Source organism: Phlebotomus papatasi, chromosome 3 (genome assembly GCF_024763615.1).
Source record: "Phlebotomus papatasi isolate M1 chromosome 3, Ppap_2.1, whole genome shotgun sequence".
In the NCBI taxonomy this organism is placed as follows: Eukaryota; Metazoa; Arthropoda; class Insecta; order Diptera; family Psychodidae; genus Phlebotomus; species Phlebotomus papatasi.
Window position 1 is genome coordinate 32,836,820 of NC_077224.1, and position 15,639 is coordinate 32,852,458.

The window sequence follows — 15,639 nt, forward strand, 5'->3', positions numbered from 1 at the left end:
ACATTTACAAATTCCCACCGTAAAATAATACTATAAATAATACATTTTAAAAAATATCATTTTGGTATAGATCTCTTCCACAAATTTCTTTTCAAAAAAGTAATTTTTCTCACTTCTAATTTATTCATTTCCCTTTAAGTGGCAACGTTTTAATGTGTTAATGAGAAGGAAAATAAAGCAAATACAAATTTTCAAAATGAATAGAATATAGAGCCATGCCCTGCAAGTTTTTTTCTCATAGAAAGAATACAATGCTATCACTAAATATGCCTTTTTAAAAATCTATTATTCATTTTTTTTACAACACGTGGTGAGAAATATCTGAGTCAAGGCAAAATTGGTGAATTTATAATGCGTCAAAGCTCATGAAAGTCATGAAATATTTCAGACACTACGAAAAGAATTCAAACAATTCACCAAATTCGGAATAGTATGTCGAATAAATCACGAGTTAATAGCCCGTGTCCCTCTAAGAACATCATATTGAAACCCCCCAATTATGCTTGCAATGTATGATGTCTTAAACATATTTGAGAAAGAACCAACATTCCATTTACAATAATGTTGTTTTTTTTGGAGGGAGGGGGAAGGGGGAATAAATTTTTTGTTAGAGTGGTATATTTGATGTTTTTCTTTTAAATAAAATTCATTTCTTTTGAGGCATTTCTCGCGAATTAGACAAATTTTTTTCCGCCTTTGCAATTTCTCAAACGCCTCATTTACCTAATTAGCCGAGTCAATATGCTTCATTTGAGGAAATGTACAAATGCAATCGTGTGCATTTGATGTTTTCGCGCGTCTGCAAGTCAACTTCCCTTTTCCTTGTTTTTTCTTTAACTTACTTTCAGACTAAAAAGCTTTTCTTATGTGGAACTTTTCAGGCCTCCAATGCAAATGTGAGAGAAAATTCCTCCCATTCCCTGAATTCTTCAAATAACCATGAACTAGGCGACTTGAGCAGTCTCTCTGTGAGATTGCAAGATGTTGTTGATTTTCCAACCAATGGAACAATTAGACCCAGTGCCAATTCTACAGAGGACAGCATTCACGAAAATGAGGAGCTGCTCAAGTTGATGAGTGACTTAAACAATACCAAGAAGGAACTCATGTGTGAACAACAAAGAAACTCCGAGATGGAGGAACAACTTATTTCAATCAGTAACTATCACATTTTTATTTATTAGAGAAAATCCTTTAGAGAAAATCAGAGATATCTTACTCTGTTTCAATAAATTGAATAAATTAATGATTGATTGAGTAAGTGATATCCAGTGAATGTTGGATAGGGGAGAAATCATTGCAGAATTGAGCTTTTGCTGCATGAAGGCCTTTACACATTGGGTATCATTTTGTGTCAAAAGCATGATGTTTTCCACTAAATTGCTCCCAATGGATAAAGGTCTTTAAGGTCTTTAAGCATATCTTTGGTACCGTCGTCGTTGCGGGTGACTTTGCACTCGGGGGTGACTTTGCACTCTGCTATCCGTAAGACTTTCATAAATTCTAGCACTTATTGATGGTCTTCGCCGATCCGGTTTACCATGTTAAAGTATATAGGGATATGTTATGTACCAAGTAAGGTATAATGATCCCCAAAAGGATTGTTGTAGTTTCAGTAATAGTCAATGAAATGCTAATATAGATATTTTGCCAAAAAACGGCTCCGTGAAAAAGTTATCTGAAGGTGCAATTCCAAAATCAATTTCAGAGTAGTAAATTACCCAAATCCAATCTAAATTTATCTGGCTAGAATAATCCACTCCGATTTTGTTCATTATTTTTTATTAAAATACTTTTTTTCACTATTATCTTCCTAAGAACGCATGATTTATGTTATAAAATTGCATATTATGGTCTTTCTAAAGCTTTATTATAGAAGTATTTGGCTAAAAATTATCCAATTTTATGGGAACTTAATATAAAATGACCGAGATCTACAAGATGGTATGGTCGCCATCTTGATTTGACGTTTCTGTCCGCCATTTTGAATAACTGTCAAAACAAAAATCTCACCCGATTGAGCTGAAATTTTAGTATGTTCTAGCTGATGTCAAGGCCTTTTCAGAACATATATAAAATCCGACCTAGGTCAAGCGATTGTCTGGAAATTTGGGCTCCAAGTTCAAAATTTTGACATTTTCATGAATACAGAACTTCAGGAAGCTTCTTTTATCGAAACGATCACAAAAAAATAGCGTTATCGTTAGGCGATGAGATCTAACAAACAAACAAAAAGAATAGTAATGTTTTTGTTTATAACAGCGTATTATTTGAGAATCTGAAAACTGTTTTCGCAAAGATAAAAAATAAAAAATAATTAAATACACTTTTCGTTTACTTTTTTGAAATTATGTAAGAGTAAATAAATATATAAAATAAAAGTCTCAACCATTTTTAATGGTTACTGAAGCATTTCGTTTAGGTTTTAAATATTGAAGATTAAAAAATAAAGACCACCAAAATATGAGTATCATAAAATTTTAAATTTTGAGCCTTTGTATCTAGGTAGGGGCTAGATGTAGAATAGAACATAGATACATTCTAAAAAGGTCTTGACATCAGCTACAACATACTAAAATTTCAGCCCAATAGGACGAGTTTTAAGTTTTGACAGTTATTCAAAATGGCGGACAAAAACGTCAAATCAAGATGGCGACCACGTCATCTTGTAGATCTCGTGCATCTTACCCTTAGATGTGAAGATCTTCATTTTATTTTCAGAATATTGTTTCAGAATATCAGAAATTGTTGATTTTTTAGTATTTATTAAAAAGTGCAAAGTTACCCGCAACTTATCCCAGGTGCAAGCTTTTTTTCTTGATTTTTTTAACATAGTAAAATTTTATAAAATTAATGCTAGTGGCACGAAATCCATTCATTAACAACTGAATACAAATAATTTTACCCATTCACCTCCCTTCCTTCACTTTAACTATCCACTTTTAGAGGGTAAAGTTGAAAAACAGCGAAAAAACGTGCAAAGTCATCCGCTATGACGGTAGTCAAAATATCTCGTTTTTTTCTGGAGCTTTGCCTTATTTGCAATAGTATTCGAGACAGTAACAAGAAAGCCTTTTATCGTTTTTGTAAAATAAATTTTAGCTGAAAATAAATATTAATAAAATAGAATATTTCTAAACAGAATTTAATTCTGAATTTTAAAATTTAGAAAAAAAATTGATAAAAATTTATAACACTGTATATGTAGATAATCATTTGTTTTTTGATTTTTTTTTTGAAAAAAAAAAAAGAAATAGGATTTTATTTTTGAATTTTAAACTCTTCAAATTATGAAAAACACTGTTGAATCTAAATTACGTTTTAATTTTACCAAACTTTAAAATTCTTTCTTAATCATTGGGAACATTGGGAATCTGGAAGGAAATTTGAAAAATATAAAAAATCAATACTTAAAATAATTAAATATTGGGGGAAGTGGGGAATCTTTGAATTGGAGTATCTTTAAAAGAGAACTTTTTCTTTTATTTTAAATTTAACTTTACAATTAGTTTCTGGAGCTAATTTTTATCATGGTGCAGTCTAGTTGCTTTTAAAAATTGTAAAAATGGAAGAAAAATGTACTATTTATAAGGTGTCCCAACCCAACTCCCCCTAAGTATATTAGTATTATAAAAGAGGATGTATTTTTTGTTTTAGTTCAAGAGAACCAGACTCTACAAGGACGCTTGGCGAATTCGAATGCGAATGAAGAGATGAAGTCCATACACGATGAATTATCCATTTTAGAGGAAGTTCGGTGAGTATCTGGAAAGATTTATCACTTTACGGATTGATCAATTTCACGGATGCTTTTATTGCACAATCTCCAGACAAGGTCAAATGTGCAGTCGCTGCTTGAGGATGGTGGATGATAAAAACCTGCAGCAAGACGAAGATGATGGTCTGATGGGAGTGGATGCTGAGGATGATGATCGTAGTCTGATTGAGCTCATTAGCTCGCAGAAAAGTGACCACGTGTATCGCCCACCACCGGCAAAGGTAAATACGCCATCAATTTCAATCTCTTATCTCTCCTATTTCAACTGGCTGCTCTTCCAAGCCTATCACCTCATACCCTCTGTCCTAATGGATATTGGCTTCGAAATTCTCAATAGTTCTATGTCAATTGCTGTGATTAATTGTGGTGCTTGTGCTTCATTCTTTTCCACTTACACAAATAGACGTTTTAGGGTATTATCGTGAGATATTTTCTGTGAGAATTAAATCACGAAATTATACCGGTACGGCCTTAAGTGATTTCGTGTTGGCAAAATATTGTAGAAAGTGCCTCAGAAAAGTCACAATCAATCAATATGATAAGTGATCCAACTAGCAGTTTCACTTTTATGAACTCTATGAATTATTTTGTATTTCATTCACCTCATCTTCGATTGTAATTTATAAATGGTAAGTCATTTGGATCATCAAATTGGAATTTCAAAGTCAAAATTAAAGCTATTTTAAAAGTTTTCATCTGGCACTTCATTGAATTGCAAAGTTCTCAAATTATGTTGTATTTCGTGACCAATCAATTTGTGATGAAGCTTCGTGGATTTTTTTTTAAAGTGTTTCTTTTTTTCTTTTTAATTGCTCTAGCCTAAATTTAATCATTAGAGTATTTTTTAGTATTGCTGGGAAAGAAGATAGAGTGTGAGAATAAAAATCATTAATAAATTGTTTATCTGCAATCTAAAGTGTTCCAGAATAACTTAAGAATAATGGCATTACAAATTAATTAATTGCATAAAATATGATTTTTTTTATAAACTCAAAAGATTTTCTTTAGTTTCCGAAATTCAGGCATTCTTTTGAAAAATAATGGGGCCATTTTGAAATTATTTGAACACTGGCGATTTTTAGAACATGACTGTCCTAATGCAATTTCAGACAGCAATTTTTCCTTTTGGATGACATAATATTAAACAATGACAAAGTTAAAAAAAAACTATAGATTAGAAACATGACATCTATTCTATTACAGTGTTTGAGATCTTACGTAGATAGCTCGTGTTATATTCTGCTTGGAGCATAATTTTATAACTGTGCTAAATCTTCGTTTAAAATACAAGTTGTCTAAACTTTTGACAATTAAATGGAAGAGAATAATATTTTGCAATGTCATATTGTATTGAAAAAATAATATTACGCATTTTATACAAGGGGTTATTCATAAGCAATTACAGTGGCTCGAGTTCCCGGTTTCCCGAGTTCCCCGGGTTCCCTGAAAATATTGAATTCTCTGAAAATTGTATGGGTTCCTCGAGTTTTCCCCAGGAGTTCCCTGAAGAATGTATGGATTTTCTGGACTCCCCATGAGTTCCCTGAAAACATATGGGTTCCCCGAGTTTCCTGTGATTTCCCTGGCCGGATTGGCTCGAGTTCTCCGAAATGAGTTACCCCTTGATTTTATATAATTTCTTTTATTATAACAGTATATCTCCAGTAGTGCAAAAATTATTTACACTAATAGACTTTTTGTTAGTTCTGGCCTCTACACATCAGAGAAATTTATGTCAATATTGAATAGCTTTTTCTACACAAGAGTAGGGAATTTGCTTCAATATATAGACATAAGTTTCTCTAGTGTGTAGAGGCCATAAGTGTTCTTCTTGCAATTAAACTAACAATATTATTTTGAAATGTTATAGGGTAAATAAAAAGGGGCTTTTTCATCTATTTAACATGTAGGTCAATAAGTCCATATAGACTGACGCATACATAGAACCACTATAAAAAAAAAACTTGAATATATCTCGAATCAGCCATCTTTAAAATTATATGTGTCAGAATTTGACAGCAATTGGGCCATTTAGTTCTCAAGTTCTCAAGATACTTCATCGTAGAAAAGGGATCCAGAAGGACCGTTAATACCTCTGGGAAATTGAATACATAGAAGAGCCTTCCCGACTAAAGTCTTCGGTTGCATTAAAAAAACAAGTTACAGCTGTTAGAATCAATCAACCAAAGTTTTTTTTTAAATGGAAAATTCCGAGTTTCGTTTTTTGATTAAACATTATTATTTACGTATGAAAATGATAACCCAAACCAAACATAAACTAGACAATTATTATTAACCGGACTCTTCACCGTTAAGTAGGATGATTCGGATTTGGTTTTCGGACTTTCATTGTTGCACTACAAGCAAAAGTGGCGTTGAATTATCTGGATGCCGACAAGATGTCAATATTTCAGAAAACATCGAAAAATCAATTATATTGTGTGAAACGTCCCCAAAATAAAATTACCTTGTGAGCACAGTTAGCTGAAAAAAGTAGCGTTTTCAGCATATTTTTGCTGAGTCGATCAGAAAAAATAATAGTGACCTTTCAGCAGTTCTCGAACAAAAAATGCTAACCAAATATATGGAAATGGCACTGTTTGGCTAGTTTCGTTTAAACTTTCAGTGTACTTCACGAGCGGCTCCAGTGTCACTCGAGAATTGGCCCAATACCTTATCAAAAAAAGACCGTTAGTGCCCATATATGGTTTAAAGGTTAGCAGAATTCAGCTGAAAATACATGTGATTTCAGCTGAATTGAAATCGCTTAGCATTTGGTGCTCGCTGGGTAAGGGAGTTAGTTAATATGACCGTTTGTTTAACATCTCACATGATATTTTGGTTATGAAGAAGCTCTTTGCACAATGGCTGCCGCATTTGCCCGCTTTAGATCAAAGCCGAAAAATCAAAAACGAAGCAGAATTGTACGAAATTGTGTTTGAACTGGTCCTTCAGTCGCCATATTCGCAAGACCAGGACTCAAGAAAGTTTTAACCAAAGAAATGGCTCACCGATTAACGATTTCACTCAAATGACGAACTTAAATCTGAAATTATGGCATATTTTGGAGGGTTTTCGAAAGTCTTCTTTTTTGACGGGATAAAAAAGTTGGATAATCGTTGAAAACGCTATAGGGTAGTGTGCCAAATTTCGGCATAGTTACATGCAAGCGTCAAAGTCTCAAGTTTGAAATGTAATATTTTAAATACAAATTTATTTTTTTTATTCTTCCTTCTGAAAGAGTGTTGCTTGGAACCTTGTAAAGAGTTTACCGTCTTTATTTACTCTAAAATCATTCTTAATACATTTTAAAATGAATAAAAATATAGACATAGCTTTGGTGCCCTATTTCAGCCACCTTCATTCTCATAGTTCCTTGACCTTCGGGAATTCTTCCAATTTCTTTTTCACGTCATCTCGTTTGTCGAAGCTACATTTTTTGTTATTCTTTTGCATTGTATAATTTCTAGAATATGTAAAATCTAAAAGTTCATGGAAATTCGAGGAACAAAAAAGGTGGCCGGAATTGCAAGCTGGCCGGAATTTGGCACACTTACCCTATCGACTTTTAAAGAACGTATCTTAACAAATAGAATTGAATTTGCCCAAAAAAAAATTTTTCTTACTTAGTCTACTCTACGGACTTATTGCCGGTATGTTATATAGGATGTTTGAGATTTAACAGGTTGTTTTTGAGTACAGTGCTGTCTCTCTATATGCACACTCTCTATATGCATAGCTTTTGTGTCGGTTGCATTCAAAATCAATTTGTTTACATTTTGACAAAGTAATAAAGAAAATTATTTTCTTCGTAACTAGTTTTTCTTGATTTTAATTTTCTTAATTTTATTTTTTTCAGTTTCATATTATATTTAAAATAACACGGGAAATTCTAGAACAATAAAAAAATGATAATTTATTAAAAGAAAGAAAAAAACCGTTGGGAATTTCAAAAAAAGTTGTGCATATTCAGAGAGAGAACTGTCAAAAAAAGTACCCAAACTGTGCATATAGCGAGACAGCACTGTAGAATATCATTTCGTGATAAAATGAGTTTTTTTTTTAGATAAAATATAGTTTCTACTGCTTGGAGTCGCATTGTATGAGGAATGTGGATATTTTGAATATCTTCCAATTTTACATTATTTAGTACAAACTTATATGTTTAATTTAATATTCTATTTTTTATGTCTCAAGGAAGGTCTCAAACACTGTTGAGAAGTGGGCATTTTATGTATTCCAAATGAGATCAATGGGATCTATTTTGTAGATTTTGTCCTGTGTCACAATTTCACACGAAAATTTTAAATTTCAGCCATGAATTATTTTAGTACATGCATGTGCTAAATATTATATATAGTACAGCCATTTTATTAATTTGATAGCTTTTCGGATTAAAACCAATTAAATTTAAAGTATTCTTTCAGATATTTCACGAAAATATTCGAAAACCAAACAAAGAGACACATTGAGCAATTTTAGTATTAAAACACCACGGCACAGTAATATTCCTTGTTTAATAAACTAAGCACTGCTCTTTCCCCCCATAAATTTCTCTCATGCATTTTACACAATTTATTTAATTACTCTTTCTTTCTCTTCTTCTTTTTATTTTTAGGACGAAAATCACGCTTTTATCACGCAAATTTTCCGTGGCTTTAAATTCATGTTTTACATATTACTTGTACTTTTCATTTCTCTTCGATAAAATTTCATTTAATAATAACTCTGCACAAGTGAGCACGTGAAAAGAGGGGTACACTGGTTTTATTGGGTTTATCTTTTTTTTTTTTGGTTTCATAATTGGTTGTGTATTTTTTCTATTTCTTCATTTTGCGAAATCCAATTTTATCATATACAAAAGTTTATTGAAGAAATTCATGTCGAAATTTTTTTTTCTGTTGGTGGATTCACAGAAAGTCTCCGTAAGTGTTATTTTCATTTCTTTTCTGATTTCTTATCGTAATTTAGACGTATCATTTGGGGAAAGTCTTTTTTTAAGATTTTATTGTAACTTAAGTAGAAGGAAAGAATATTAACCCATGAGTGAGGAAAATACGCGATTAGTAATTGAGAGATTAGCAAAACTAGAAAATTAACTATTTAATTTGCATGTTTTTGTGGCCGTTAACGTGTATTTTTGTTGATAGAAAACTTTTGTGAATTGTGTAATTTGCATTAACCCATAAACACACCTTCCTGAATGTCTTTCTTTCAAATGCATAGAGTTTATTTTAAGAAGAAATTATAAAATTTTTGTTTTTTTTGTTTTTCTAGAAAAATTCAACACAATTTCAGTATGATTTTCTTTCATATTATTATTTTTTATAGGCGAGTTGTTCGATTTGTGAGCACCTGACAAAATATCTGCATGAATTGCCAGTGTCGTTAGTTTCTTTATTGCTTGAGTTATGGCTACATTATAGGAGTTTAGCTTTTTTTCGATGGATCCTAAAGATTGTACAGTGGCCAGCACTCCTTATTTATCGTATGATCAGTTTGCCCAATTATGACAATTTTGATTTTATGTAAAAACCATATTTCTGAAAAAGATTTGTGAGGAGAAGCATTAACCCATTAATTGAATTGTTAGGCAATTCAGTTTTTGAAAAGAAAAGAAAAATGATAACCATTCAGTACCTTTTGATAAATTTACCAGCATAACATGAGATATTTATCATTTCATTAATTAATTGTTTTTTTTTAATGTGCCAAAATACTATTTATTTGATACTCTAATTAATATTAGAATTAAGGAAGGTTTAAAGTCTTTTCTCTGGAGTGTGATGCTGGAAGGAAATGTTAAAAAAAAACAAAAAAAAGAGTTCTTATTAAAAGACAGTGCCAAATTTGCTAACGAAACTACTAATCTTAAGGATTTTTTTTCTAAAAAAAAAAAGAAACAGATTTAGTATCTTAATTCCTAGTATTTAGCATTGAGCAAGAAAAAGACAGAGATCAGACACATAAAATGTGATATTTTTTTATACGAGGAAAATGAGATAGTGGGCCTCATTCTCTAATTCTGCAAGAGAAGTGAGGTTCTGTTTACACCAACTTGCAAGATAACCTGCAAGTTTTTTGGGATATTTTGTGTGGTGTAAACTGGTAATTTTGTCGTCCGGATGCAAGTTTTATTGCAAATTAAAGTATTTGGTAGTGAAGTAAAGTGAAATTAGTAAGTTTTGCTGGTAAATAATGAGTTTTGTGTGACCCCAAAATTTACTGTAAAGATAACCTCTTTGGGTCTACCAGTTAGAATTATTTTTTTAAAATACAATAAATTCAGCAATTTGGGGCACTACAAATCTTAGAAAACGTACTTTTATGCATCTGTAGGTGTTTTTCTTGATGTTTTGTGGCGATTTATCAATATTTTTTACCCAAAACCTCACAAATTTCCATTGCTCGTTTCACCTAAATTCCTGGGTTTTTCTCGTCCGGGACACTAGTAGACACTAAATGGGGCCACCACAATGACTATTGGCTCTTAAAAATGCTTTCCGGAAAGCTTTCTTGCACATAAATTACAAAATTTGAATTGGTAAATATAACCTCACAATTCACTAAAAACACTGAGAAAAATCTGCATGAAAAATTGTTCCGACGGCGTCCGTGGACTAATGCGGAGAAAAATTGGACAATTGCAGAGTGTGTCGCTATGTTATCTATAGACACTAAATAAAACCATAAATTATTTTTAAACCATGTCACATTTTATTAACACTTTAAATTCTAATTTTTAAAATAATTTTTTGTCTAATTATTTTTTAATTATTCAATTCAATTCAATATATCTCTCCTCTTATAATGCTTGGTTGCGGCTGTCGCCGACATACTACGACTGATCTCATCAGGTAAACGGCAGAAACCCTGAATCACAGATCGTTTTATTTATTTATTTATTTTTTAATTTATAATAATTAATTACACTGTGCGACACGTTGTGGGTGTCTTTGACGAGAGTGCCAAAACTTGTTAGATGGTCATTTAAGGACCTCAAATCTGCAATCCGTTTGTCCGGGTCACCTCTAGATTTTTTTGAAAAAGCATATTTAGTTTTTTGATGTTTTATAAAATTCAAAAATTCATATCTCCGGTTCTAATTATCCGGTGGTAGTCACATAAAGCTAAACTGACGCGTAATTTCATCCTCTATAACACTTGTGAACATATCAAGCATCTACGCTCTTAAAAATGCTTTCCGGAAAGCTTTCTTGCACATAAATTACAAAATTTGAATTGGTAAATATAACCTCACAATTCACTAAAAACACTGAGAAAAATCTGCATGAAAAATTGTTCCGACGGCGTCCGTGGACTAATGCGGAGAAAAATTGGACAATTGCAGAGTGTGTCGCTATGTTATCTATAGACACTAAATAAAACCATAAATTATTTTTAAACCATGTCACATTTTATTAACATTTTAAATTCTAATTTTTAAAATAATTTTTTGTCTAATTATTTTTTAATTATTCAATTCAATTCAATATATTTCTCCTCTTATAATGCTTGGTTGCGACTGTCGCCGACATACTTCGACTGATCTCATCAGGTAAACGGCAGAAACCCTGAATCACAGATCGTTTTATTTATTTATTTATTTTTTAATTTATAATAATTAATTACACTGTGCGACACGTTGTGGGTGTCTTTGACGAGAGTGCCAAAACTTGTTAGATGGTCATTTAAGGACCTCAAATCTGCAATCCGTTTGTCCGGGTCACCTCTAGATTTTTTTGAAAAAGCATATTTAGTTTTTTGATGTTTTATAAAATTCAAAAATTCATATCTCCGGTTCTAATTATCCGGTGGTAGTCACATAAAGCTAAACTGACGCGTAATTTCATCCTCTATAACACTTGTGAACATATCAAGCATCTACGATGAAAATGAAGTATATTTTTTAAAGATTTTTTGAAAAAGGGCACCTAAAATGGTGCATTTTTCTGTGTTTTTTCCATCTTCTAGTAATTTTCCCACTTTAATAGAGCATTTTATATGTCAAATAACTATGCCTAAAAGTTAGAGAATTTAATATTCTTTCATATCTTTTTGGTTTAAATTTTCTATCCTAATTCGTTTAGGGGAAAGTGACCATGCTTGATACTGTAAAATGATGTCCGAGTTTTGGATTTTTTTTCTGACTACCACATAAATCGCAGCGTTTTTTTCACTACGACAAAAAAAATGTCATACTTATTAGGTCCATAATCCCACCTGAAGTAATTCCTGGAAATCCTTCTAATTTCCCCAGAAGGAAAATGAAAATACAGTGGCGATTATTATAAGGGTTGGACCATATGCCTACCTGTATTGAGATTTTCCCTACCTATATCAGCCCATTTTCCGCCGTAAATATTACACCGGACACAAAAAATGACACATTAATATTTGGACACAACTCTAATCTACCTGATTAATTTGTTTGCACAAGGGATAAGATACTAAAGAATCGCTTTTAAGCAATTTTTCTAGGACGTATTTTCACAACAAAAATGAAACCATTTTCCTAAAATATGAACACGAAAGTTTAAGGTTATGTCAATTGACACCAACAAAAATAAAACATCTGGTGATTATTTCGCTAAAAAAATCTATTTTCCAATGTTTAATGAGTATTTAAGTTAATAAGTGATTGAAGAAATGTGAAGAGGAAGACCACCTAACTTCCACCGTTGCCCTGTGAAGCCTGATATCCTCTAAAAACTTCTTTGGAGGACCGCACAACTCCCTGAAGATATCCAATCTACACAGTAGCAGAATTAGGGATTTGGCTCAGGATTGAAGCTTTATCGGATGAACAGGACCATCAGTACAGATTTTGAGAAAACCTCAGGGGCAGTTAAGCATCTTAAGCAGTTTTTATTGAGTAAGATGTGATATTGCCCTCCACTTCCGGAAACCATTGAACTCAAAGTTCACTGCTGACTTTCCGGAAGATCAAGATTCCAAATGCTGCAGATGCAGAAGTGTCCTGTCCCCAGTTCTCGTTCTGTTTTGGGAAATTTCCTGAAGATTATAGTCTGCATTGACTGTCTCATCCACACTGTTGCGTTTCTCACTTCTAACTTTGATTTTCACCATCTTCTGGATCTTCTGCGAAAATAAATTGAATATATATTGTATTGTATTTTTATCGCTAAAATGAATAAAATAATTAACTCACCTTACGTTGAACTGAATCACAAATTGTTTCACAATCTTCATAAACTTACTTCTTTTGAAAAAAAAAAAAAAAAAATTATGAAAGTGAGGTTATGTTAAAGGTACTCAAAAATCAGTTATAAGCTGTGGGAGCTTATGGGAGATGTGATTCTTTCATTGTGTAATCGGTTTTTGCAATCTTTAAAAAATATTCTTATGTGAAAATACTGCAAATTTGTTCCATAAATACTCAATTGCGGCATAATTGTGTGAGATTATTTTTGATTTATTGACTTTATGGTTTTTACTTTCTAGATTCTAGTATTCGATCAAATCGCATGATTACAATAGGTGTGAAGACGAAGGAATCTGACATAATGATAGTGAATTATCAAGCACGGCTCTTTCTTATTATAAAGCATGGACATAAGCAGGATTTATTAATTTTCCACCACCCACAAAACAAGTCTTTCTTAGGAAAAAGATTTTTCCACAAATATTAACCATGGTGAACCCTAAGTGACCTGTAATAGGAATTTCTTTTGATAAATAATATTAACTATGAAAAATCGTATAAAATGTCATCCATAGAAATTACAGATTTGGGTCTATTTTTTATTTTTGCTTCCTAAAACTGGGAACAAAGGGCTACGCTCCTAATTTTATCAGGAAATGTGAGGCTTAGGACCAGCTATTAAAATATATTGTCATAAGTCACAATTATTGATTAACATAGGAAAAAATTAGTTATTATCAAGGTTGGACGTTATCAAGCATGGTCACTTTCCCCTATTCACAATAATTTATTGAAAATAAAATGCATTCTTATAAAAATAAAATCTCTTATTATATATAATTATTTGGTATCTTTGTCTAACCTACTGAAGAGCATTCTCTTTTGCACTCTCACTTACAAATTTCATATAAAAAGAGGCGAAATGAAAAAAAAGAGACGTATATAGAAATAAAGAGAGATGAATAGTTTTTTGGCACTCATAACAGCTATTCTTCTCTCTCTATTTCTAAATACGTCTCTTTTCTTTCATTTCACCTCTTTTTATATGAAATTTGTAAGTGAGAGTGCAAAAGAGAATGCTCTTCAGTAGGTTAGACAAAGATACCAAATAATTATATATAATAAGAGATTTTATTTTTATAAGAATGCATTTTATTTTCAATAAATTATTGTGAATAAACGAATTAGGATAGAAAATTTAAACCAAAAAGATATGAAAGAATATTAAATTCTCTAACTTTTAGGCATAGTTATTTGACATATAAAATGCTCTATTAAAATGGGAAAATTACTAGAAGATGGAAAAAACACAGAAAAATGCACCATTTTAGGTGCCCTTTTTCAAAAAATCTTTAAAAAATATACTTCATTTTCATCGTAGATGCTTGATATGTTCACAAGTGTTATAGAGGATGAAATTACGCGTCAGTTTAGCTTTATGTGACTACCACCGGATAATTAGAACCGGAGATATGAATTTTTGAATTTTATAAAACATCAAAAAACTAAATATGCTTTTTCAAAAAAATCTAGAGGTGACCCGGACAAACGGATTGCAGATTTGAGGTCCTTAAATGACCATCTAACAAGTTTTGGCACTCTCGTCAAAGACACCCACAACGTGTCGCACAGTGTAATTAATTATTATAAATTAAAAAATAAATAAATAAATAAAACGATCTGTGATTCAGGGTTTCTGCCGTTTACCTGATGAGATCAGTCGAAGTATGTCGGCGACAGTCGCAACCAAGCATTATAAGAGGAGAAATATATTGAATTGAATTGAATAATTAAAAAATAATTAGACAAAAAATTATTTTAAAAATTAGAATTTAAAATGTTAATAAAATGTGACATGGTTTAAAAATAATTTATGGTTTTATTTAGTGTCTATAGATAACATAGCGACACACTCTGCAATTGTCCAATTTTTCTCCGCATTAGTCCACGGACGCCGTCGGAACAATTTTTCATGCAGATTTTTCTCAGTGTTTTTAGTGAATTGTGAGGTTATATTTACCAATTCAAATTTTGTAATTTATGTGCAAGAAAGCTTTCCGGAAAGCATTTTTAAGAGCCAATAGTCATTGTGGTGGCCCCATTTAGTGTCTACTAGTGTCCCGGACGAGAAAAACCCAGGAATTTAGGTGAAACGAGCAATGGAAATTTGTGAGGTTTTGGGTAAAAAATATTGATAAATCGCCACAAAACATCAAGAAAAACACCTACAGATGCATAAAAGTACTTTTTCTAAGATTTGTAGTGCCCCAAATTGCTGAATTTATTGTATTTTAAAAAAATAATTCTAACTGGTAGACCCAAAGAGGTTATCTTTACAGTAAATTTTGGGGTCACACAAAACTCATTATTTACCAGCAAAACTTACTAATTTCACTTTACTTCACTACCAAATACTTTAATTTGCAATAAAACTTGCATCCGGACGACAAAATTACCAGTTTACACCACACAAAATATCCCAAAAAACTTGCAGGTTATCTTGCAAGTTGGTGTAAACAGAACCTCACTTCTCTTGCAGAATTAGAGAATGAGGCCCAATATTATAAGTGTAGATATTTCGTAATTAATCGTAGTTATTTCAGTATGTTGTCTGTATTAAATCCTCAACATGTTGATTTTATTTACTTTTTACGTATATTAAAACCAAAATTAATATTATTAGTAAACATGTAAA